General features: G+C 48.9%; 1 protein-coding gene across 3 annotated transcripts in view; it reads left to right on the top strand.

Annotated features, from left to right (window-relative positions):
- Positions 1-23,269, top strand: part of Klhl29 (kelch like family member 29) — a 310,831-nt gene that overhangs the window by 83,711 nt on the left and 203,851 nt on the right. For 2 of the 3 annotated variants that reach the window (XM_052745961.1, XM_052745960.1), the window contains one exon: positions 870-977. The exons of the other annotated variant lie outside the window; for it this stretch is intronic. The gene's annotated coding sequence lies outside the window, so the exon portion shown is untranslated. The remainder of the gene's footprint in view (positions 1-869; positions 978-23,269) is intronic. 3 annotated transcript variants of the gene reach the window in all.

The following is a 23,269-nucleotide window of genomic DNA, read 5'->3' on the forward strand; positions in this document are numbered from 1 at the left end:
GGCAGCTGAAAAAGCTTAGGTAGAGAGGATCAGCAAATGGCCTGTCCTGTCGTCAGAAGCTGGCCATGAGGTGGGATTTGTTTACAATAACTTATTTACCTGTCCAAATCCTTCATACCACATTAAAGCTTTCTCCTGCTAGCCAGGACCCTGGAGTGCTAAGAGGAAAAAGGAAAATCAATTGATAATGATATATTCCATTAAAAAAATATATTGATTCCCAGGTAATGACAGTCCTGTGCTTTTGCAGGGAGGGTGCCATTTCCCATCATGGCGATGGCTTTCTCATATATTATGTTTGAAAGAGTGAACAAGGAATCACCCTGCCTCCCCATAATAGATAGCCTCTTCCTAGTAGGTATTAAATCTATATTTAAAACATTTCTCTCCAAGGATTCCATTCTTCACCTCCTCAAGGTCTTCTTCCTCATTGTCTAAAAGAAGTAATGATTTGTTATTGTAATTCTGGAGTTTATGGCCTTTTCAGTATTAAAGACCGAATTTCTTGGGGGATTTTCCATCTAGAACTGCTCTGGGTGGATTAGGTGGGAAACAATGCCGTCCTTCTTACTCTAATTCCATGTTAATGGCTCCGTGATGGGGATTAGGGATAGCTTGTGTGGAGGGGTGGGGAGGCAACTACTCACTGTACTCCATCATCTGGGTGTGCTATGGCAGAGTTTGGTACCCTTGTTTGAGAGCGTCCATATGGAGGAAGATCAGCATCAGGGAAGAACATGAGGCAGAGACAAACAACCATTAAGGGTGGTGGTCATCTAAGATACTGGAACTCAGAATCGAGAGTTCACAAAAATGATGGTTGTTCCACACCCGAGCCCCATTCTTCTCCCTCCTCTTTCTTTCTCCAGACTGTCTGGCTTCCTCGTTATGCCCATGCTTTGCTAAGTGCTGGTGGCCATCGAAGTTTTTGCATCCTGGGGACGAATCCTGAGCTCACCAGAGACGGACGACGCAAGGTAGGTCTCTACTTAACAAGCCTGGAATGGGGGAGGCATCCTGCCTAGGCAACGCTGGCTGTCTTCTCCTCCTGAGGGGCTAGGCAAGAGGGAAATGGCCCTGGTCCCTTACTCAGTGGTTAAGAGGAGTTTTACCACAGGCCTGTGAGCCATAGGGCTGCCCATAAGCCATCCTGACCTCCATCTTGAGTGTCTGTAGGGAGTTAGATCTGGGGCTAGCCTACATGACCTTGAAGTATCTTATAATCTGTTGTTTTTCTTTTTGGAGTTTAAAAAGTTCAAATCTTACAGTTCAGCTTTTTTGTTACTAAAATGTATTATCAGAAAAAAAAAAATGTTACATGTTTTAAAAGGTCACCTCTAAAAGCTGAGGGTATCACTCAGTAGTAGAAGGAGTTCTTAGCATACAAGGCCCCGAATTCAACCTCGAACACCAAAAAAAAAAAAAAAAAACCCACCTATATGTGTATATATGTGCATATACATATAGAAAGAAACCTAAAATCGTATAAATGATATAATTATATCCTATAGAGATAAAAAATTCTGTGCATACATAAAATGTGTACATAGGTCTATGCATCTGTGATCACGCTGTACCCACTACTACCAAGGGTAAATGCTATTTTGGCTCAACAGTGTGTTAGGGCAGCATTTTATCTCAGTAATTAGAAGTCTGTATCATCATTTGTCAAAGCTTCCTATTTTAGGTATATAATAATTATATATATACATACATACACACACACACACACACACACACACACACACACACACACACACACACACACATATATATATATATATATATATAAAATACATATAATACATAACCAATTAATGCCCTAAAGGTGGACTTTTAGGATTTTTTGAATCATCTACTGTAGCAGTACCACACAATACATTTCTGAGAATGTACTTTGCAAAGCCATTTATTTCCTAGTGTTCAATTCGGAGAGATCTGGCCTAACGTTTAGACTCAGGACTGTCAATCCAGGAGCAAGTGGGGTGAGGAGTGGCAGCGGGGGTGGGTGGGGGTGTGCAGGGGTGAGTTGTGGCCTACCTGGTGAGAGCATAAATCTGAGGAAAAGCAGCTGCAGCATTCATGGTTCTGTCACCTGCCGGCAAGCCAGGCATCACATGCCTGCCACAGGGATGATCCCGCAACTGGACTCACCAACATTCAGACAATTACTACCCCTCATGAAGCAGCTGAGACTATGGGGCGGGGGGGGGGGGGGTTCAGGATAGCTAAGGGTCAGCTGGCCTAGGCCCATGTTCTTGAGAACCCCCGGCCAGGAGGCTTATACCTGGGACCAGCAGATGCTCGCCACTTAGCTTAGAGCGTCAGGCCAACCGGGGCTCCTTCCATGTCAGGAGAGAGCCTTGTCTTTGGACGCAGTGACGGTGTCATGGAAGGTATAGCATATTATTCCAGGATTCTTCACAGACACCGAGGGAAGAAAACAAAAAGCGGTGCCTCTAGGATCCCAGGTTGTAGAGAGCAGAGACTGACATGAGGAAATCAGAGGAGGTTAGAGGCTGGGCCCGGATCAGATGCCGCCGTGAAGGCACCCACCACCCAACTATGCCTCAGCAGCTTCTTCCCCGCGGTAAAGCAGAAGGCAGAGCACAGACAAAGACTGACTGGCAGGCTCCTGACCCAGAGGAGCTGGTGGGCTGTTGGCATGAACCTAATAGCACCTCTGACTGGGGGTTGGGGTGGAGGGACTGTCTTGTCCATTGTCGTAGGCCTTAGGGGATGCTTGGCTTCTGTGACTGATGCTTGGGAGCCGTCTCCTTCCTAGCAAGCAGAGGGTGTAAAGGAGAAATTTGGAGGTGTGCTTCACCGTAAGACAGCTTTCGTTGGGTTACTCTGCACTGGCTGTGTGCCGGGAAGAAAGAGGTTGGGGAGGAGGCCCTGAAGGAGTGATTTTTGCTTCCTTAAATGGCTGCCCTTAGTTTGGTTCTTCTTACTCCCTGATGCCCGTGAAGGTTTGGCATGGAACTCAGATGTGTCCCAACTTGGGGTCAGCATGTGTCGATTCAGGATGGGGGAGGAGGTTGGTCCTGACACTTCTCACTAGGCCTACCAGATGGAATGCACCTTTTGAGGGATTTAGTATCTGCATGCCCCCAGACTGGTGTCCCTATAGTGGACCTTTGTCCGGCCTACCGTTGGTCACTTCCTGAAGAGTAGAAGCTGTGTCTAGTGCAACTCTGAATTATGTCTGTCTACATGCCACCAACACCAGCTCTGGACCCAGCCAGGACTGTCTCTGTGAGTTCCCATCATATATGGGCCCAGTACCAGATATGCTCCTTATGTCTGGTCGGGATACCCACTAATACCCCCAAAGGATAAGAGAAGATGCTGGAGCCCACTATGGCGCCCATTGACCAGTCGAGACCCTCCTGGACAGTCCACTGGGTCCTGGTACAAAACAGGCCAATTCAGAAACAGTGGGTGGAGAGCCGCTTGCCTGCTCTCTGAAGTAGGATGGAAAGCACCCAAGGAACAAGAAGGGTCCCAGAAGCAGTGGGAGAGAAATCTGACACTTGTGCCCCCAGGGGTGATGAACTGGAGACTCAAGTCTATGCAGAACTGAAGATTTGGTTAGGGATGGTAGAAACAGACTTCCGAGCTCTGGAACAGGTGCCAGTTTTCCTTGGCACTGAGAACAGGCCTACACCACATCCCTTGCCTCCATCCCTGGGACTGTGGAACCATCTCTTATAGTCTTTCCAAGTCTTTCCACCCCAACCCCACCCCCCCAAGCGAGCAAAATGCCCTACATGTCCTGTATCCCCAAAATCATAACACGTGCCTCCAGAGTGAATGGGAGCCGTTCATGTTCAGGCCCTGAGCGTCTGCACTCACTACAGCGTCACTGCCCCTAAATCGGTTGTAGAGACACCCTTCCACCACACTCTGTCCTCTGCCAGCCTCCTCTACCCACTTAGGGGAGCCTCATTTCCCTAAGATATCCGGTTCCTCTTCTCCTGTGCTGGCTCCTGTCCATCTACGTTAGATCTCTGTGGTCCCTACCCCGAGGATGAGCCATGAAGACATCTCCGTGCTGCTCTGCCCATTCCCTCATAAGCTTGCTGCCTTTCTTGGCCCACCCCAGGGACCTCCATAGCCACCTCCTCACTAGACAACTGAGCCCTTGCAAAAGCAATGTGCCTATGGCCACCATCTGGACACTCTAAGGCCACCGTGGCCTTAGCTGGGCCTTGACTCAGGCTGGCATATTCTTGCACATGCTCTTTCTAGGGCCCTCTATGCCTTTCCATCAAAAGTTTCCCCAAGACCTCAGTGGCTTCTCTGCTCTCTTTATTGGTCATAATAGCCGGCACCTCCCTGGCTGTGGGAGCTGCAGGTCTCTTCTGGCTCCTCTTCCCATTCCCTAAGACAGTGGCCTCTCAACCTTCCTAAGGCTGTGACCCCTTTAATACAGTTCCTCACTTTGTGGTGAACCCCCCCAACCATAAAATTATTTCGTTGCTACTTCATAACTGTCATTTTGCTACTGTTACAAATTGTAATGTAAATATCCGATATGCAGGATATCTGATATGCAACCTCCAAAGGGGCTGTGACCCACAGGTTGAGAACCACTGCCCGAAGGTCTTCCCCCAATTTTCTATCTCTCTAGTGTCTTCTGTTCCTTCTACCTCAGCTGTGCCCTGGATTTGACACCCAGCTGGGCTCTCTATCTCTGCTTATCAGGTATTTTTCAGAGTCCTTCTTGAATTAAGTCTGTCTAAAATAAAGTTCCTTTGTTGGTGTCTCTTGTGGGCTTTCCAGGGACTCCCTGGCACTCTGAATCCCATGGCTGTGTCTGTATCTTCCTCCCTCCTCTCCTCATTCTAGAGGACAGGGTCTATCCTTTTCTCCACAGGCCCAGCACAGGGCCCGGTCAGTCCATGGGTGTAGAAGGTCACGTTCTGCAAAACCACAGACCATCTCCTCATAGGCAGTGTGATGGAGAGGACCCTAGGATCAGAGACAGTCCACCAGCTTGAAGTCCAATCTCCCGGGAACTGTGAGAGCATCTACAGAGTGAGCCTAACCCTGAACTCCCCTGTCTCAGGAGACTGAGGAAACACTGAGGGAGAAACCATACGGGACAATGAGAAGAAACTGAGGACAGACTATGAGGGCACACTGAGGGAAGGGGTCAGCCATACCACCTGACCCACAATGCCCAGCTTCAGGGCACAGCATCCCGACCCAGGCAGCTTTACCAATCCTAGAGGCCCGGGTCTGTCCACCAGCAGTTCTAATTGAGTTGTTCTCACTAGAAGGTATCTAGCTTGAATTGCTGTTCCCGATTCAAACTGTCACTTGTTACCTGGACCACCAGAAGGCAGAAGAGACCCTGGAGGGACCCAGGGAGCACAGAGCCTGTATGTGCATAGGAATCCCACTTACCCAGTGACGGGTGGGGCGAAGGGGCACATCCCAGTTCCGTCTGTCTGCAGAACCTCGTATGTCACCTAGGCTGGAAGTAGCGTCTCTGAGAACCTCGGGGTGTGTTTCTGTGTCCAAGTTTGACTTTTTCTAAGTGCCCTTCCGTAGCTTGTAGGCACCCTTGCCTGCAGGACTGCTGGGAACATTTGGGAATTTGTCCACTTTGTGAAGACAACTGGAGACGAGGCATGGAGGTTAACCTCAGCCTGGACTCTGTGAGATGTCTAGGATGGAATACTTTTTTTTTTTTTTTAATTTGGGGGGAAAAAAAGGACTAGGCTCATAGTGGTCTTGCCGGCCTTGCTCTAGTAAAGGACCAGGTGTGTATTTTTGAGTGGCCATACTCTTAAACGTGTGGATCTTCATCCATTATAGGTGACCTTGCCCATAATTAAAAACTACTCAAAAGTGATTTTTAATCCATTTTGGTGGTATATGCCTATAAACCCAGTACCAAGGAGGCAGAGGATCTGAAGTTGGAAGTCAGCCTGGCCTGCATATTAAGATACTGTCTCCTTAAAACAAATAAGATATTCTTTTAAACTTTTCTCTTATTGCCCCGAATTTCTCTCCACTCTCCCCACCATGACCTCTTCCTGGAACAGACAGTGCCAGAAGCCGTGGAGGCTGCAGGATGCACACCCGGTACACGGCGAAGCAAAGGGTCGCCACGGTACTCATTCCTTCATTCCTTGAAGCACCTCCGGGCAGCCACACTAGGTATTGTTCCACATCTGCTAGCCAGAGAACTTCAACCAATGCTCTATCCTTAATGAGCTTTCCTGTGGGGAGACCAGCAACTAAACATTCTGTTAGAACATGGGAAGGATGCAATAGGAATTTACCCAAAGTGCTATGGGAGAGCATGCTTAACAAATGTTTCTAAAGCAGTCTCTATAATTCTGGGTACCATGCTAAGCACAGGGAGCACTTCAGGAACCGTGGGAGAAGAATCCCCAACCCAAAGCTTACATTGGAAACAGAAGTCCCGTCACATCCTGGAGACCATGATGCTTGCTTCTGTATCCTCCGATCTAGGCCACTCAGAAGCTCATCCGTTACAGCTGCCAATTGGTATTTTTGCTCTTGCTTATAAGCAAGCTGGCTGTGGAGAGGATGGAGATGCTTAAGCCTCATTCACAGAGCGTAAGCTCGCCTCCCCACCCATGTAAGACAGAAGCAGCCTAGCAACTCTCCTGGGCCCTTCCTTTGATTTGTAGCAACTCATTTAGATAAAAGCATCTGGTTTGTAAGGTAGCAACAACAACAACAACAAAAAAGAAATCATTAAAAGCCTATTTCTGCTTTTACAAAGTAAACTAATAACAGCACAGAGGTAACAATTAACCCAACTCCCGCCCCTTCCCCAGGTACCCAGGCAGATGCTGACCGTGGGAAATAAAATTAGAACACAGAGAAATTCTTCAGAAGGGCTCTCCTGGAGCTCAGTACTCAGGGATGTGCGTGCATGTGCAGGGATCCCGGCCAGCCCCGGAGCCCCACCCTCCCATTAGCACATAGAGTGGTAACCTGCTTCTCCATCCCAGAATAAAGAGTGTGATTATTTATTTAACACCGGTTCTGAGGCTTTCTAACATGCATTTGGAGTGCTCTGCCATCTTCCACAGGCACGCGCTTAGGTGCCGTTACTGACACATTTGGATCCAATGAGAAAGCTCTTCCTTGAGCCAGCCAGTGACTGATGGACTTTGCTCCAGTCCTGACTCCTGGGCTAATGTACTCCTTGGAGCACTTTGCCCTCTTAAACCTAAGTGTCTCATCTTTCCTAGAACAGCGCTTCTTGTGAGAACTCTTTCCTCGAGTGAGGACCTGATGCTGGGGCATTCCCAGCACCCATTCAGCCCTGGACCCCTCTCTGCTGTGGGCCTCCCACCGTTTCCTGTGTATCTGGCTCCTCATCTACTTGCTGGCCCGCTCTGGGCATGTGAGGGCCACCCTGCAGAGCTGAGCCAGAGCCCATGCACCAGGAACTGCTGACTGACTGTAGACATGCTCCCCAGTAGTGGGTCCAGGGCCCATCTTGTCACAGAACCCTCTAGAGGGCAATGGCTGGAACTCCATCTCTAGGACACTGTCAGAGGGGTGGCACGAAGAAGGTGACTTGGAAATATGATACATGGTGCAGGAGTCAGGAAGATCTCCCTAAACTTTGCTTGTAACCCAGGCCCTCGATATAAAGCCTCACATTCCAGCCACATGGAGACAAGTATATTCTGTAGTCATGCATTCGTCCAATCTTTCGTTCATGAAAGATACATTTCTAGGGAGCTGCGGAAGTTGGGAGCATGGTTGTCGGGACCAGACTGCCTGGATTCAAATACCAGCATTGCCTCCCCTTCTTCCCAGCACAGTGTATAACTCCCAAGCCTCAGCTGCTTCAGCTGCGAATAGGGGTTCTGAAAGTGTTTACTTCACGGGGTATGCGTCAGCCTTAAATGAGATAACATCGTAAAGTACTATCTGGACGAGTGCCTAAAGATTGGGCACTATATAGAGACTTGTGGTTAGTTCAAGGAGCAAGGGCAGAGCATGGGAACCCAACTCCTGCCTCTCTTGAGGACCAAGAGTGCCTTCAAAGAAGTTATCCTCGGTGTGTTTATCCATATCCCTCTACAGTCAGGCATCCTGCTGCCCTGGCTGCCTGAACACCTGTCAGCTGGTGACCTCTGTGCCTAGGACGTTGGGGTGGCCCTCCTCCACACACAAGGATCCCAAACAACCACCAAGATGCATCCATTTTCTGTTCCCCATGGCAGCACATCCCTTCCCACTGATTGGAACCCATTCTCTTGACCCGTCTCATGAGTGGTTGGATGCACTGGATCCCCAAGGGCTTGTCAGGCTCTGTCCTGGGAGTGACACTGGATATGGCCCCAGGAGAGCTGCTGGGACTCCACCACAATTAGCACTGTGGCTTTAGAAGAGATGTCAGCATGTCCTTGGGGGCATCTCTCATTAACAATTATGAAGTCATTATCTGGTAAATAATTCATAACCCGAGAGATGGAATAAGCTGCCAATAAACAATAATCCATTTAAATGAGGCTTGGCAGGGGTGAGGGTGTGGCCATGAGGAGGTTCTCTCCTGAAGGGCAGTCCCCTGCTCACCTCCAGTGTTGTTTGCCTGTCCCTAAGAGTCCTACTCAGGAAGGCCTATCGTCTTCTTTGGGTAACCCACCCAAAGCAGTGGTTACCTGCCCCTGAGATCAGGCAGGTGAAAGTCTCTCTGGTGAAAGGGGGCTATAGACAAAGTGCTGTATTTGCCCCTGGGTCCCACCCCACCCCACCCCACCCCACCATCACCCCAGCCCTATACCTGTCAGTATTGCCGACCCTTGCGTCTGGAATCCAGGTCCATATGACATGAGGGCTATCACAATTAGCCAGTATCTCACGCCCTCCGTGTCTATGTGACCTGTGACTCCCCAGTGAATCAGTGAGTACTGGGAGGCCCATCTCCTCCTCCTCCGGGCCCCTGACTGGATTGGGTTCCAAGAGGTACCTGTATAGATTGACCTGCCTGGTTGGGTAGTTATGTAGTTATGCATCTTAGTGGTATTTGGAGGCCAAACCAGGGGTACTCTGGAGGAGGCAGGAGGGGATTTCTTCAGGACACTAGACCTGACTATCCATCTTCTAACAGACATACTGGTTTCTGTCTAGTGGGCTGAGACTGCAGCCTCTGGCTGTGCTCAAGGGAGGTGGGGGAAAGAGAGGAAAGAGGAGAGATAGACAGACAGACAGACACACACACTGTACCATATATCTTAGTTCTGGCTGTGTTTGGTAATTGGGACCAGTTAGCTCTATGAAAAAAATGCCCCGCCCCTGCCTGATCCATCATCCTACCCACAGAGCTGGCTCCACCCTGTATCTTCAGGGCCACTTCGGAGGCCCTCAGGGTTCCAACCTCATTACTAACAGACCCCATTCTTCCTTCTCCTGAATGGTGGCGCAGTGGACAGGATCCTTCCCAAGGCCCGGACTTACGTAACATTCTCGCCAGGCTTCTCGGGCAACCGGAGTCTTGAGCTGTTGGCTCCAAGGAGCAGGGTGGGGTGGCGGATATGTAATTGTCACACATCTGGAATGCTGCACGGACCTCTGTGGCCAGGCTGTGTGGTAAAGGTGACCACACCGGGTTTTTCAGTCTTGCTTATTTCTCAGTAGCTGAACTAACCAGCCCCAGGGTGAGGTCCCTCCTGGCTCTTTAACTTATCCTGCTGCCAGCAGGGTAGTCAGGACTGGCCAGTGTGAGGGCAGGCAAATACATGCTTCTTCCTGAAGCCTAAAGAAGTGCCTGAAGCAGCTGGAGCCCCTCACTCCTACTCTCATCCCCTCACAGCTACCTTTGAACTGTGTTGCCTCTCAGGAGGCGCTGGCCCTGACCTGATGGGCAGGCTACCGCAGTGACATACCCTGCCTACTGCTGAGCTCTTTGTTTCCAGGATGTGGGTGGGGTATGTTCTACCCTGGACAGCTTCTGCCTCTCCCATGACCAGTTCCAACTGCCTGTCATTTCCCACCATGAGTGTCCTAGAAAGGAAGCTGCCACTTTCATACCTGGGGCCTGGAAAGGCTAGACGCAGCCCCTAGCCAGGAAAGAGCATGAAACACCAACATCCATCCCCACCCACCCCCACCATCCTTTCTTGGTTCTAGAAGAGAATTCAGGGGACACACAGAGGGACCCGTTAAGACCTCATAAATCAAAATAGGAGTGAGAACAAGTGTAGGAGAGGAAATGGAGCGGAGCGTGTCACCTACGTGAAACCACATCTAAAAAATCCCACACGTGGGCCACAGGCTGCCACAAACCTGCCTCCAGGCCTCCTTTGGAATCGCCTGGGATTCTGGTGGCCAATGTGAAACCAACTACCTGTTTCTTGCCATACAGAAGAGAGAGTGTATCTCCAGAAATGTGTGCTTAGAAACTTGCTCCAGGCTAGCACTTCCTCTCCTGCTCAAGCTTAGCCAGTCCTGTGGAGGCTGGGGAATTGTCGCTCCAGCCCACTGGGACAGAACTCAGTGTGCCTTGGCTGTGGCTAGATGGACAGGGAAGGAAACTCTATTGCAGACAGGGACAAGGACGCTGTTCAGCCCCAGCAGCAGGCATGAGAGAAACTGGCTTTTGTCACAAGGCAGAGAGCATGGCATTTCTGAGGGAGATGGCAGAGAGAATAACCTAAGAGCTCCAGGGACGGATGCTCAGTAACAGATGTGTTCACATCCACCATGTCTGTGGTTCTCGGTGAGGGGTTCTCTGGGCTGCTAAGTGGTGTTCCTGGAGGAGAAGCCTGCTCAGAGGCAGACTTGTTAGCTGGCCATCTTCCTCCATCTCCAGTAAGCCCTGGGGATGGGTTGTCTCTGACACTAAAGCCTCTGCCCAGAGATCTCCAGGGAAGGAAATTCCATCAGCTCCCAAAGTCCCGTTCCAGTGGCTCCTGCAGGCTTTTCTTCTATCTGACCTAAATCTCTCTTGCTGCAATTTAAGCCCATTTTTTCCCTTGTTTTGTTTTGAGTGGAAAGAGAAGAGCTAGTCCCCAGATGCCTCTGAAGGCAGGGTGAATCAGAAGTCCTCCATCTCCTGCCACACTGAAGTGTGTTCAGAATCCTGTCCTGTTGGATCGGTCTCCGAGGCAGCCTCCAGAGAGAAGGTGGAGTGTAGGGAGTATAGGGGTGAGTGTAGCAACTAATGAGGGACCCACAAGCAAGGGTGTGGCTCCCGTGGAGCCAGGAAGACAGGCGTGTGACCAGAGCAGCATCATTGAAAAGTCCCTCCAATTAAGCAGTCAGGTATTCTTCAGGAAGGGTGAAGTCCTGTGGAGGGGATGCCAAGTTCTCGAGGAGGCAGGGAGTCACAAAGAGGAGTGGCATGCCTTTTAAGTAATGCCAAGAGAATTTTGCCAACTACCAGGTTACAGGCTTAGGTTTGAGAAAACACTCTTGGTTGCAGCTCCCGGGGCCCTAATGCTTAGGTGGGCTCTCCCTGCTCTCCACAGCCGATGCAAGCCCCCCAGCTCTGCCTCTCACAGGTCACTCATGCATTCACTTGTCGAAGTCTGTGGAAAAGGGGTGCCTCTGGCCAGGAGACCACTCAGGTGCGTGTTTTCTTTAGAGGTTTCTGCTGGCCGCCTGGACCACTCAGTTTCTTTCTTGGATTGTTGTGTCTGTCTTTCTATCCATTTTCTTTTTTTACTTCTGGGAGTAAATGCAGACCTCCACTTCTTTGGGCTACAGATTAGCTATTTTGTAGGCCACTGAAGCCAGTTCCTGGAAGAACCGGGTTCATCGTACCTTTGTTTCTTTTCTCTGATTGGGAAGCAGTAGATCACACACAGCAGCTCTGTCTAAAAAGCAGTGACGATGAGTAGCCCTGACAGCGCTCGGACAGCTCATAATAAATGCAAGAGAAGAATTTTTATTTTTCCTAGGCCAGTGGAATTAAAACCTCCCTCCTCTACGGGAGAAACGGAGAGAAATTGAATCCTTTTTCCTACACGGTTATCTTTCTGCAGTACTGAGATGTGAGCAAGGTCATTGGATCTTTTTTTTTTTTTCCATTGCTTGGTCAAAAGTGCCCCCCCCCCCACTACTTGGCTTCAGTACAATAGAGGAGGGGGGATGCAGTCTGCATTGATTGGATTTAAATAATGGAATTGCCATTAATATCTCCCATAAAAGATGATTGATTCTGACTTGGATTTATGGGAAGTTGGGGCTTATGAAAGTAAACAGAGTGGCAGTCGTTCAATATGAAGGCTGGTTTATGCACCAGCTCCCCCTCAGGGCTGGTTAAAAGGATGGGCTCCCAGCCTCACCTCCCCCATGCCAGCAGCTGGGTCATGAGGGTCCCTGCAGGCTCTGGAAGGCTGCCTAGACTAATCCAGGAGACAGGTTGAGTTCTACCCCTCTCTCCTTCCTTATATCAGATCTGAGAGTGAAACTCTCTGTTTCCAGGGAGAACGGCATCCATCCCTGTTGTATGGAAGCCTATTGTTACTAATAGGGCAAAGGGCCCCTAGTGGCACAGAACTTTTTCTTTACTTTTTTTTTTTTCTTTTAACAAGGCCCCTCATTGCACAGGTGCCTCGAGCCCTGTGACAGGTGGGTCCTTGGGCAATAGCATTTCCTGAGCTGTTCCTTCTAGAACCTGGGAGCTTAAGTGCTGCCCGGGGACCCAGAGCAAGTTTCTCTAGCCATTCTTCCTCCTGTTTGGCAAAAGCCCTCCAAGAAAGGAGTAAGACCAGCCCCTTGGTAGTGATGAGGCTGAGGGTTTCGGTGCATTGAGTTTGAGCCCCAGAGTCTAAGACTCGGTGCTGGTAGCGTGCAGAGGTGTATGGTTCTCCAGTGTGCCGGCCCACGGTTCCTAATCCTCTTACTTTTGGTGGTCTCTTTCATCCCTGCAGAGTGGTCTGAATCCCTTATCACTCGCTTCCAGCCTTCCAAGTACTATTGATCTTCTGTCCCTCACCTATGAACTGGCAGCTCCCAGATCTGTCCCTAAGCTCCTGTCCCACGTGTCCGTCCTCCCTCCCCTCAACCAAAGTGCCCCTCGAGTACCCTAGACCTGCCTGGACTCACCTCTGTCCTGAAGCCCTGTCTTCAACTGTGCCCCCAACTCCTAAGAATGGCAGCATCACCTCCTCAGACCTAAGTCACCGAGGCATACTCCAGTTTTCCCTCTCTGCCTCTGTGTGCCATACACCAGACTCTTGGCTGTCTCCTACCTGTCCCCTGTGTATCCTTCCTCTCCACTCCCCATCACTCTTGGCTTTCTCCATGGGCCTTCAACAGCTCTAACCCAAGTGACCACTGAGTTCTCCTGTCTCTCCAAGTTCATCCTGCTCACTGACCCCCATCACACTATTAGATTCCAGCGTTCCCTGTCGGCCAAGGCAAATACAGACACTTGCTTCTCTCATACCTGGTGCTTCCCACCACCATGCCTATCGTACACTGTTTTCTCCACTCAGAACTTTGTTTCCCGCCATCCTCGCTGGACAGGCCCAAGACAAAACCAACTATTGCCTCTCTGCTGGCCGCACGTCTAGGTCCAGAAGAGACAAGAAACCTTGGATAGCTTCCTCTATTGCACATGACCAGGGCCCCCAGCCTTGCCCACCCCACCCCATAAAACATCTGTGCCCACCCAGTACCAGCTGTTTGACAGCAGGTCGTAAGGTCTCAGCAGACTGGGCCTGATACCTGAGTTAAAGGATGCCATTGACCGCCAGCATCACATGAGGTTCTGGTTTTAGGAAATGAGCTGTAACAGTTTTCTCACCTCTGCAGTGGGAATTGGGGAACTAAGAGGACCAGAAAGGTCCCCTGGGGCTCTCCATGGACATGTGTACACAAGACTCCAAGGGATATTCTGGAGTTCTGTGAATAGCACGTTTGCAACTCAAAGGCTCATTGGCAGGGAAACTGATGTCCCAAAGGAAGAGGTGTGTTGAGCGAGTTGAACTCTGCCAAGTTCTCTGTGGTCTTTCCATGGCCTTACAGTACCCTCCTTTAACAAGAGCCGGTGTGAAGTGTTCTCTGTGGTGAAACCCATTGTATTTTGTGTTGTGTTGTGTTGTTTTGTTTTGTTTGTGACAGGGTCTCACTATGTAACTCTGGCTGGCCTGGAACTCACTATGTAGACCAGGCTGGCCTCAACCTCATAGAGACTCACTTGCCTTTGCTTCTTGGGTGTTGGGAATAACCTTTTGAGTCCTCATGTAACCTTTTGAGTGCCCTGCAGTAGCCTCACCAAGGAGGAATTGTTCCCATTTTCACAGATGAGTCAGTAGAAGTTCAAAAATACTAGATGACATGTTCAAGGGCACAGAGTTAGTGCTGAAGCCAAGTGCACACCGGTCTTTGGTTTGAAGCAAGTGCTCTTTCTTCAGCTCTTCCCAGCTCCCATGCCGTTCCCTCTTCTCAATGGCACTCACCTTTAGTCAATGTGCCTGCCCCCTGTGACCACCACGGTCATTGGCAAAATGCAGCCACTCATATACCTGATGGGACTTTGGCAGTGCATAGAAATAGCGTTGGATCCGGAGCCCCTCAAACCAAACTTCAAATCCAGCCTCTCTCGGATGTATTGTGTAACCTTGAAAAGGGAGTTACTTCCACCTCTCTTTCCTCTGCTACGATGGAAACAGGCCAAGACGTAATGGGCCATCGGACAAGATGATCTCCAAGCTGCCTTTTCTGCTCCAGCATCTCATAGCTCAGCCATCTTGCCCTGCCTCCTTCCCATCAGGGCAGGAAGTGCTACACAAGCTTGGAGCTAAGTTTGCCCCAACCTGTCTGCCAGCAGCACTCTCCCTTTACAGCCAGCAAAGCTCCCAGGAGGTCCCAGGCCAGGGGCTTTGCTGTCTCTGCCGCTTGCTGTACCACACAGCCAGGCAGACCACAATTTTCATATACCCCCGATGGCAGCTTTATCTAATGAGAATGAGATGCTTACACATATTTTCATTTTAAAAAAAAATCGGCTATTAATTTGTCAGAATTATTCATATTTTACTGATGATATTTTCCATGTATCTAATCAAGGAGCTCATGAATAGAAATGAAACTATTTAAATACAGAGATGGTGTACATTGTAAGATCTTGTTTTCTCAAGCTGTTTCATAATGCAGTGAATACATTTATTTCTTCTAAAAACAGGTTTTGCAACCATCAAAAACACATTTTTGAAATCCTTGTTTAAATACGACTCTATTCGAATATGCTAAATTAGTGTGAGCCGTGGATGCGTGCGGGTGCATGCGCGCCCATGTATGCGTCTGTGTGGGTACTAGAAGCAAATGCTTTGTCTTCTGGCCTTCTCGCTGGGGACAGGAGATTGTTTTCTGTTGAGAAAACTTAAACACACACACCACACACACATTTTTGGGTCTAATCTTAAGGACAGATAGATGGCAAAGTGCAGGTACCAGTTGAAATTGGATTGAATAATATTCGGGATAATTATTTGTTCAGTGTAGACTTTTCAACTGCTCCGAATTCCAGCAGCACTTACCAACATTGAAAGAGGGTTAGAATCATTAAACAAAGCCAGATATTAAATATACTACTGCTATCTCTTGAAACATTAGCAAGTAATGTAAAACACATGGCGTCTACTCAATGGAAAATCCGAGAATACAAATTATAATAGTTGTCTTAAAAGACCTCTGGGAAGCTTGAGCTAAATTGCTTAATTCCATTAATAACAAACTATTACTCTAGCTATTAAAGTAACATAAGGTAATAGAGATCATGTCGCGAGATTGTGCCGGGACTCTTTCTTCACCTAGCACAAATTTATTCAGGGGCATTGATAGATTTTAATTGACTATGGCAACTGAATAGCAACAAAGGAAATTGGATGTCTTTTGAAAAGCTCTACATTTTGTAGAAGCAAATAGCAACACCCAAATGAGGGTTTAGGGGAGCTGGGATGGGCGGGAAAGGATGCTGGGAACATCTGTCCCAGCTGTTCCTCCGAGGAAACGTCTTCTTGTGACCCTAAGGAGATGCTGGGTGGGAACAGGCCCGTCACGGCCAAGCATCTTTTTCAGATCTGCGCAGACCAATTGTACCAAGACCAGGCCAGGCTGCCATGAAGCATGTGACTTGTCATGAATACCCCTCGGGCATTTTTCCAAGAGATTGGACTGCAGGGACCTTCCTGGGGACTGCTGAGCTCTCTCTAGAGAACAGTGCTTCCTTCTTCCTTAAGGCTTGACAGTAGTGTGGATGACCCCTCATCATGGCCTAGTGATAGAGTGAATGACCTTTAGTGGTACCCTGGTGGTGCAGTAATACGGTGAGTTTTGGCTAGTGGTAACTATGGAGGGAGGAGGGGCTCACATTCTAGATTCCCTCAACTCCATCTAGACATTAGTATCTGAAGACCTGTCACCATTTTTCTCCATGTCTTGGTCTTCTCCTCATACCCAACTACAGTCATGGAGTCTTTCATGTCTGTCTCCTGGCCCATCTCCATCCTGGCTCTGGGGATGTGGGAATACCTGTTTCATCCCCTGGGGCTCCGACCTCCTTCCCCACAGAACCCTAACCTGAGGTTCCTGTGACTAATGCTGCCTCGGGTCCACTGGTGGAGGGAAACTCGTTGGAAGTTGTCCCTTAAGGGTGGTCACAGGAGGTCATAGGAGTCCCCAGTCACCCCTTGCCGTGCTGTTACTGAGGGGGGTCCGGGCCTTTGTTGTCACTGGTCCCACGGCAGGTGACAGTGCTGCTACTGAGCTATGGGGTTGTCTTCTGTTGGCTGCTGGACTTTCCCTGTTTGCTGTTGTGAACGTCCTGAATGGCATCTCATGGAAAGCTGTACAGTGCTTGCCCTGGCTAGTCTTAAGACAGCTTGATACAGAAACAAGAGTTCTCTGAAAGGAGGGACCCTCAGTGGAGAAAATGCCCCCCCATAAGATCCAGCTGTAGGGCATTTTCTTAATTAGTGATTGATGGGTAAGGGCCCAGCCCATGGTGGGTGGTGCCACCCATGGGCTGGTGGTCCTGAGTTCTTAAAGAAAGCAAGTTGAGCAAGCCAGTAAGCAGCACTCCTCCATGGCCTCTGCATCAGCTCCTGCCTCCGGGTTTCTGTCCTTTTATAGTTCCAGTCCTGACCTCCTTTTGATGATGATGAACAGTGATATGCAGTGTAAGCCAAATAAACCCTGTCCTCCCCAACTTAGGTTTTGGTCATGGTGTTTCATCACAACAATAGAAACCCTAACTAAAACAGTGTTCATCATCCTCTGCCCTGGGTAGCCATCTGCAGCTGGTGTAATAACATCCGGCTGTGTCTCCCAAGACCAGGGACCTTCTTTTTCTCCATTCTCCGTTGGCTTCAGCTTCTCACAGGGCATCAGAGAGAGGCACTGGAAATTCACACTGCACACCCCTCCGACTGTTCCCACCCCTCCAGCCGGGTGGTAGCTCTTTTTCCCCTGTGTCAGAACCGGAGCTCTGGGGTGTGACGCTCAGCAGCAGGCTCTAACTCGCGGACACCTACTTCATTGGCGCTGAGAGAATCTAATCCCACCATGCCTGCCGCACTCGCATGTGTTTGAAAACCTCCTTGGCAGGCAGGACCTCCTAATTTTTTCCACTTCTTGTGATTAGCGTTGCAGACTAATCCGAGCACCAGACTCAACACCAGCTGTTCTTCCCCCAGTGCTTGTTTTTACTTATAAACCAAATCCTGGAGCCGCTGCCTGGTCCCCGTGCCCAAGTACAGCCAGTCACCTATGGCGTGGACTCGGCTGAGTGATCTTTCCACCTGGATGCCTCCACTCTGCCTGCCAGGTCTTGGGGTATGAGAGGGGCACACTGATTGTAAAGAGGATGTCGGCTTTCCCTATATGCTGAGCCGCATAGCTAAGTGAGAACAACCTTAAATTGGTGATTTTTTTTTGCTTCCTTGCATACCACAGACAATTTTTACAAGACAAGATATATTTGAAATAATATGTGTAACGTTTCGATACGTTTTCTAAAGTAACAATGATATGCACAGGCATGATCCCATCCTGCCTCTGAATTGAAGACCCAGAACATCACCAGATTGTTAAAAATTACCTGTTTTCCTCCCTCTGTTCCCTGCAAGTCCTCTCAAATTTAGAAAGAGGCACGCAGAAACTGCCCGGCTCTCTACCCATGAGGAGGCCATGCACCAGCTCCCTTCCCAAGTATGGCAATGACCTCCCTGCATACTTTTAAAATGTGAGGCCTCAGAGGGTCTTCAAAGCTGAAGGGGGAGCCATGCTGCTGTAGGGAGTCAGGCCAGGGAGCTCTCTGTGCTATGCCTCTCGTAGCTTTCCCTCATGCCTGGCCTCCCTGGCAGTATTTACTGAACACAGACAAGTGGGTGTTTGCTCCTGCACCCACTCCATGCACTGTTATGCTTCTCTAAGAGTGTCTCTGATACCTACCAAGCCCTATAAACAAATCAGAGAGTGTGGCAGATGAGGCTTTGACCCTCCCAGCACTCCAGCATCGGGGAGAATCATTGATTGTCAGAAATGCCACATTCCTGTCGAGAAAGCACGTGAAATCAGCCCTGTAAATTGGGAAGAGGAAGTCACATTTATATTTATTCTGTAACCATAGAGTCACGAGTTTCTCATATGGTGGGGGGGGGGGGGGGGAATTAAACCGCAAGCCCTTTCAAATGACTTAATGTCCAATCATAGTCACTCCTGCCCAGTACTGTTTCTCTTGGTAGGAAATCCTGGCTCCCTTCAGGCCTTGGGTATCTTGGCTGAGCTGATTGCTTTCCTGGCAGCGGTGATCACTTGAACACAGGATGAAAGAGACTCACTCTTTTTTTTTCTCCCTGGCAGTCTGTCCATGTTTTGCCTCTCCGGCACACTGTCCCTTTGGTCCACCCTCCCTGCTTTCCTCTTCCCCTTACTCGGTACAGAATCTCCACTTCAGGACCAGGACAGGCATCCAGGGTTTCCTAGGACTGGGCAGTTGCCTGTGCACGTGGGCTTGAATGGGCCCAAAAGAATTCGTGTATACAGGCGTGCAGGAGGCTCCCCCACCAGATCAGCTTTCTATAGGTGCAGTTCACAAAAGAGGGAACTTACCCCCCATCTCTGCCAGGAACTGCGGGTGCTGCAGACACTTCAAGGAGGGACCGGCACAGAGGACTGGGGGGTCTGGGAAGGTCCCTGCACCCTGGAGTGTCTTCCACTGGGTCCTGAAGGTAGACAACCTTGAGCCCTGTGGGAAAGAAGGAAATTTTCAGCTATCCCAAAAGAGTGGCTGGGCCAAAGCTGCCGTGTGTGCCGAACATGAGGTTCATCTGAGCTGGGAGTGCAAAGTGGTCGAGGGTAGGAACCTACGCCGCCATAAAGTTGCCCAAGTATGGAACATCGACTGAGTAGTGTTAGGGACCGCTTGGTCTAGGGAAGGCCAACTTAAGATTTCAGGCTAGAATCTTAGGCTTTTTCTTTCCAGTGTAAAATATACAACATGTTTTTATATACTTGTGCATAGTGAGATGGTTCTTGTAGTCAAGCAAATTAATGGATGACAGATATGGGATGATACATAGGTACCCTTTTGTGTATCTGATATGAACTGAAAAATCTACGTCCTTTGCAGATTTACAGTACACGATATAGTAGTCACATGGTAGCATGGAGTAAGAGCCTATGAATTCTCAACCTCAAATATTAAAGAAGGGATTAATTGGATTAATTGGCATTCTGGATATAAAAGTCATCACTGAGAAATCTAGAGTGGTGATTTAAATAAGAATGGGCCCCATAGGCTCATTATTTGAGTGCTTAATTATTTGAATAGTGTCATGGACTGGCACTATGTGAAAGGTTTAGGATTAGGAGGTATGGACTTGTTGGAGTAGATGTGGCCTTGTTGGAGGAAGTGTGTCACATGCTTTGAGGTTTTAAAAGCCTATGTCAGGCCCAGGTGTCCTCTCTCTCTCTCTCTCTCTCTCTCTCTCTCTCTCTAGATATATATATATATATATCAGCTACTGCTCAGGTGCCTGTCTACATGCCCCCATGCTCTCTGCCATGATGATAATGAACCAACCCTCCGAAACTGTGAGCAAGCCCCCCAGTTAAATGCTTTCTTTCGTAAGAGTTGCCTTGGTCGTGGTGTCTCTTCACAGCCATAGAACAGCAACTAAGGCATCTAGCAAGGATTTTAGTGAACATCAGAGAGTCTGAAGTTTGGGCAGAAGCAGCTCTTTCTCAGAGATCTCGGACTCCCTTTGTCCACCTCCACGTTTACCTCAGGCTTTTGGGGCCGAGGGAAGCCCCTCCACTGGGGTGCAGAAAGAGTTACAAGGTTGTGGAGGAAACTGGAAAGAGAACTTGATGCTGCGGTAGCCAGCACGTAGATTTCTTCATGCTTTTGGCAAAGCTAGGAAAATCGGGACCATTCTGGAACCTATCTCTCCACAGCCCAGAACCTTCCGCAGTGATGGAGCTGTCCTACACCACACTGCTAAATGCTACCGAAAACTCTGGATGCGGCTCATATGACTAGGGAGCGGAACTTCTAATGCCACTTAAGTTAAATTAATTTTAGAAGAAATAGTCCCACTGGCTCATGACTGCTGTATTAGGCACAATCACCCTAGAAGACCCCAGGCAGGGCCCGAGTGAGGCTAAAGACTATAGACAGAAGATCTTTTGGTTTGTCACTCTGTGTTACTCAGAGTGACGCAGCATACGGAGCATACACAGCATACAGTGGCTTGAGTTGAGGAGGTCATGCCAGGTTTTCCCGAAAACCCTTCTCTCCTGCCTCATACTGTTTCCTCTACTGCAGCTGCCCAAGGAAAGCCATTTGCTTCATGCCTTTTGTGGTACATGTGCCAATGCCATGCCTGTGCATCAGCTTACCATCTGGTTCCTGGCTGCTCACGGTTTGTTCAGGCAGTAGGTGGCAGGATCTCTCACGGCCCAGCTTGCTAGGCAGTGGCATGTTTAATGTTGCCCCCTCCCACTCGTCCCTTTCCTGGGGTGACTAGGAAGGACTTAGAGGGCCCATGGCCACCCCTCATGAAGAATTTGCAAAATGGAGTCATTTGACAAGCATTCCGCTCACAGCCCTGTCTCTGCCAGTGTAGATTGAGACTTCCAGGCTGGGTGTTGATTTTACTCCACAATTGTCAAACAGCTGTAGCTGGATGATCTGGTGATGTGCCCTGGGCTCGGTGGTAATCAGAATTATCCATTGTGAGCAATCCAACTTCTTGAAAGGGCTAAGAAATGGTCCAGTGGGTAAGGATCTTGCAGCACAAGCATGAGGACCTAAGATATGGTCCCCAGAATCCATATAAAGCTGGGCACAGTAGCACACGTCTATAATCCCAGAACCCCGATGAGGAGATGAGAAGTAGAGATGTGAGACTCCATAGAAGCTCAAGGGCCTGCTAGCCTGTTTCTATGCTGAAACAAAACAAGATAGAAGCCAAGGATGGGCATCTGAGGTTATCTTCTGAACACACATGTTATTTTGTGTGATGTGTGTGTGTACACTCTTACAATGTGTACACACACACACACACACACACACACACACACACACACACACACACACACACACCCCACCTCCTTGGAATTGGTCAGGGTCCCACTGTGTAGGCCAAGCAAGTTTCAAACTTGTGGACGTCTCATGCTTGCTGTTCAGACTCCCAGATCCTGGGGTTTTGTGTGGGTCACCATATCCAGCAAGATACAGATCTTCAGGCCGTGAGGACTCAGAGAAATACTTGTTATATACCCAACCCCATGAAAGTCCAAGGTGGCTCTGAGATCCTGGCTCTACATAACCCTGACCATTTCCTAGAGGGGTACTAAAAACAGTGTAGCAACCTTGCTGTGGCTATGATGCATTTTCCCATGTGCTGCTTCTGCGTGACGGAGGTTCAGAGAACACATGAGTAGGATACGTTGGCTTTGGCTAGGGAAGCTAGCCTACTGGTTGGTCAAATGCATTGTTCTGGATTCAGCCCTATAAGAGTCTTGCTTTATATGATGTTCTTGTACCTGTGAATCCTTGTTGCTGCCCACTTGAATAGTAGACCATGAGCTTTCCACCAAACAGTTATCAGTGATTGAGCATTTCCCTTTCTAGCATTTCCTAGCATGGCCAGGGAGGGAGAAAGGAAAGAGGTGGTGCTTGAAAATACACGAGCAAGGAAGGACAACAGGGAGGGTACATTCATGGTAGATAAAGATGCCCAGAGACAGGAGCCCAGCAGGTCTTCATGGAAGAGAGAGAAACTTGGGGTAAGCAGCAGACTTTTGCAGTCTAGAGGAAATCTAAAGGACTCTTAACTAGTGGAGAGAATGGGAGGCAGGTTAAGTTATGGAAAGTATGAAGAACATTTTTCTACTGTGGTTTCTACTTATTTCGGTGCATCCTGCGTGTTATGCCTTATGAATTCACACTGCCACCTGGTTGCATTGTGTTACATCCCAGCTTTGTGTTTCTGACAACTTGGATCAGCATCAGGAAAGCTAAGTCTTCACTGCTTAGAGACACCACTAATTATGACCCCTGGTCCTTCTCCCTCCCTGACACGCCACACCAGTGAAGGATGAAGAGATGTCCAACAGGGATGACATGATGTTTATGTGGTAGACAACAGCTGTGACTCGGGAACCAACCACTTTAACATAGTTTTTCTGATTTAAAAACCTACTTGGTATTTTGGAAGTTTTTGTCTAGGTTTATTTTTTTTGCTCTAAAAACTGGACAATTTTAAGTTTGGAAGTATAATTTTTTAAAAAACTTAATTTCTCCAATGCCTTATCTCCTCAAACCAGTTTGGAAAGGGGGGGAATAATCCAGATCTCAAATCACGCTCGTGGAGTAAAAATCCTTTTCAAGTTCATCGCATGAGGTTGCACTCTGACATGCTTTTCGAGATTGGAATATTTTGATAAATCATGATTATGCCACTTTTTCCCTGAGAACAGAAGTGGAAATAGCATCTGTTTGCTACACAGCATCTCCGGGTCTGGGCGTGCTGTCTGAAACAGAGGTGGCCCAGCCTGGAGCTGATGAGCATCTTGATGAGCTCAAATTGCTTCCTGCACTAGTTTGGGGGGTTGGGGGGCGGCAGCATTAGGATGAACTGGGTCAGCTTGGGGATCTGGAACGCAGGAGTCACTCTGAGTCTCAGAGAGACTGTTAGTTCAGACTCATTCCACAAGTCCCTGGAGCCTGCCCGCATGGTCACGTGGGCCAGCTTTCATCTGCAGGCTAGCTGGTGATCTTGGGTTCTGTTTCTCGATGGGC

This window comes from Peromyscus californicus, unplaced genomic scaffold (genome assembly GCF_007827085.1).
Source record: "Peromyscus californicus insignis strain IS unplaced genomic scaffold, ASM782708v3 Scaffold_1__1_contigs__length_55948999, whole genome shotgun sequence".
Taxonomy (NCBI): Eukaryota; Metazoa; Chordata; class Mammalia; order Rodentia; family Cricetidae; genus Peromyscus; species Peromyscus californicus.